We start from the raw sequence: 3,764 nt of genomic DNA, 5'->3' as shown, positions 1-3,764 counted from the left end.
GTATATATATATATATATATATATATATACAAATATTTGTATGTATCTATAGATATCTACATAGATACATAGATACATATATACGTATATTTACGTAGGTGCATAGATACACAGACACACATCACAAACACACACATGTATATACATATTCTCATGTATCTATACAATCATAGATGCCGCATTTTACATCTACACCCACAACGATGCAAGCCAACCGTACATCGTGACCTTACACTTTATTGACCCCCTACTTACATAACACTTTCGCCAAGAACCAGCAATATTGTAAATTAGAAGAGTGGCGCTGAACTTTGACCTCGCGCCAAGGACGGCAGAAATTTTTGTAACGGAAACTTCAATTGATGTACGATTAGAGACACACAGACAGAAACAAACACAGACATATGCACATGCTTGCCCCAAGACATATACGCACACTCTAACATATGCATACATGTATGAGAGACACAATAAGAAATGCACGCACAAGCGCATATACACACACACACACACACATACATACACACACATGGTCACACATTCACATTCCAATACACACACTTTGTACGTATGCGTGGCAGTTGCCAGTGTTGTTTCTTTCGTTGTTCTAGTTTTGTTTTTACTCTGTGGTTTTTGTTAATGATGATGTTGATGATGATGATGTTGATGATGATGATGATGATGATGATGATGATGATGATGATGTTGATGATGATGATGTTGATGATGATGATCATGATCATGATCATGATTGTGAAAATGGTGCTGTTTCAGGTTTGTTGTTGTATCGTTGTAGAGTGGTTCTGCGATTGCTTGAAACTAATATGGAGGGTGTTGTTTCTTCCAATTCTCTGGCGTTGATTGTTTTCTGTTTTTGCTTTGTACCTCACACCCTCACTCCTACGTCGCTGGAAGAAGTGGTCGCTGGGTTCGAAACATTCAACACGAACGATGCGTAAGATGTGTTCGTTTCTGTGTTGCTGGAGAATAAAACCTCGGAGATTCACTTGGAAGTAAGTTTCGTGTTGCTTTCTGTTATTGCTATGATGTTACCGTTGATGTTGTTGCAGCTGATGCTGTTGATACTGAAAATGTTGTGGTGCCGGTGTTGCAACTGGTGCTTCTTTTGTAACATCTGCTGTTGCATTTTTTTTATGTTTGCAATTGTGTCACTGCTGCAGCGCCTCCTGCTTTCTGTTGCAACTACTGCTGTTTTGCTTGTGGCATCACGAGGAGAAGGAGCTTTCCTACTTTCACATTCTACTGTGGGAAAGGGATTCTCCGGTGGTGACCTTGTGTGACGAGTAGTTGTGCTCCATTCACCAGTTGAATTAGATTCTCGACTTCTTAAATGCTTTCTGGTTTCACCTATGATAGCATCTCCCGGATTATTTCTTCCACCTACAAGATTTTATGTCCAAAAGAGTGCTGTCTCCGTTCAGGACGAGGCTGGCCACAGTCCACCGGCTGTCCGGTTGTGGAGGCACACCGCGTATATTGACTGACTCTCTTCGCTTGATGAGCAGTGAAGAGAATCCGTTCTACATTCCAACAAGTGAAAACGGAGTGCCTTATTATAGGGATTTCCTTCAGGGATTATCAGACTCTAATGAGGAAGTGTATGTCAGCCCGGACCCATTTCATATACCTTTCTATTTCTACGCATCGATTTTTGATTAGCACCCACAGATAAATTATTGTCCGTAAGGAAGTACAAGTATTTAGTTGTATCACTGCTTTCACTTTGGTGATCCTAGTGGCGATGGTTTTAAAGTTTACAGCAGCAGCAGCAGAAGCATTGGTAGAAATGAGGCAGTAGTAGTAGTAGCAAAGGAAACAACTGATTCGGTGCGCTTCCGGTCAGCTTAATAACAATATAGAATAATTAACAGTAAAAGTCTCTATATAGACAAACAACTAACTTCCGGATAGCTTTGAGTACGTGTTACAATGACAACAACAACTGTAATAGTTTCTGATTTATATACTCGGTCAGTAGTTTCTGTGAGGAGAATAATAATCACATCGACTCTAATTCATGACTGGTACTTTGCCGACTCTGAGAGGTTAAAAGGCAAAATTGGCTTTCATAGAGTTCCCGTCGAGTAATTTCAACGCATTTGACGTCCCCAAAGCTACAGTAGAAAATTCTTGCACAAAATTTTGCGCAGTGGAAATGAACCCAGGACTATGTTGTTGCAAAACGAGCAGTTAAACCAAATATCCATGTCTAGATTTGCACCTAAAGAAAAGAAAGGTGGAACGGTCATGACTGGAATACTTTTGATAGTAAGCCTGTTCAATGGGGAAAGGGTCAGGGCTAAACACCAACAGCAATAACCGAATCTATGTGCACCAGAAGCAGGTCACAGAACACTACAACAGCAGCAGCAATAACAACGAGGGCAACAGCAGCTTTAACAGCAGCAGCAGCAACGCCAGCGACGACGACGACAACAACAGCAACAACGATTGATCGTGAACACCATCCACCTCCTGCCTCCACTCTCGTATCCCTCTCAACTACAACCACATCTCAATTACATCATTAGCTGTTGCAGTTTTGGAGACACAATGATTCTAATTAAACTTCCTGTCTCCAATCTGTTAGCATCTCATCTTGCTAGATTTAGTCGGTCAGTGATGGTGGTGGTGGTGGTGGTGGTGGTGGCAGTTATAGTGATGCTGATGATGGTAGTGCGAGGTGATATGATGATGGTGGTAGTGATGGTGGTGGTTGTGGAAGTAGTGGTGGTGACCGAAATGGAGGTGGTAGTTGTTTTATGGTGGTGGTGGTGGTGTATGGTGGTCGCGAACATTGTAATACCTGATATATAAAAAGGAGAGAAGGTCACGTTAGGAGCACATCCAAGTCTGGCCTAGTGTTAAACAGCGGCAAAACCCACGTCAATCAAATTCTTTTTCAAACCTTGTCATTAGTTTTGACCTCTACATACAAACCAGTGACCTTCTTATGCGGACGCCACTCAAGCTAGAAATGGCAGCCACATTGCCTTCAAAACACATTTTCTTGTTTTAAAAGAAGGAAACATTAGATAACATGGGTTTGCATTGAATCATTGATTTGTTTTATAAGGATTAACTAAGAGTTAATTAATAAAACAAAGGTTTTTCTTCCGATTCTTCCGCACCCTAAACATCACCTACTACTCCCCACCATCACCACCATGATCAACATCCGGGCGTCACAGCCATCACCATCAACAACATCCGGACATCGTCCATTATTCAACCCCACTAAAGTTATATGGAATGTTTCGTGTTACCAGCAAGTGGTCTTTTGATTTACTAGAAAGAGTAACAAATCTAACTTAGCTTAAACAAAAAAAAAGATGAAGGATAACAATTATACAATGAACAATAGTAGGACTCTTTAGCTACGTCTGCATCTATTTTTATGGTACGTGTCATTGATGAAAAGTGTCTTGGAGTTAAACAACAGCAGCGACAACAACAACCCGACGTGTCTTCTGTCCGTCAGACCAAAAGAAAAAGAAAGCGGATAGATGACAGCTCAACCGGAAATAGTGTTGCAGTGAAACCTAATGGCTGACAGGAAGTCGTTTGCTTTGTGTAAAAGATTTTCAAATTTGGTTCCTGCAGCAGATATTTCATCTAAAAGACGTGCTAAAGACAGATAATGGGAAACGTAATTGGAGAAACTCGAATGTCTTAGAGCATAAAGACTCTCATGTATTATATTATATGTATATGTTTGTATGTGTATGTGTATGTGTACATAT

Source organism: Octopus bimaculoides, chromosome 22 (assembly GCF_001194135.2).
Source record: "Octopus bimaculoides isolate UCB-OBI-ISO-001 chromosome 22, ASM119413v2, whole genome shotgun sequence".
Taxonomy (NCBI): Eukaryota; Metazoa; Mollusca; class Cephalopoda; order Octopoda; family Octopodidae; genus Octopus; species Octopus bimaculoides.
Note: the sequence above shows the minus strand (reverse complement) of the source record.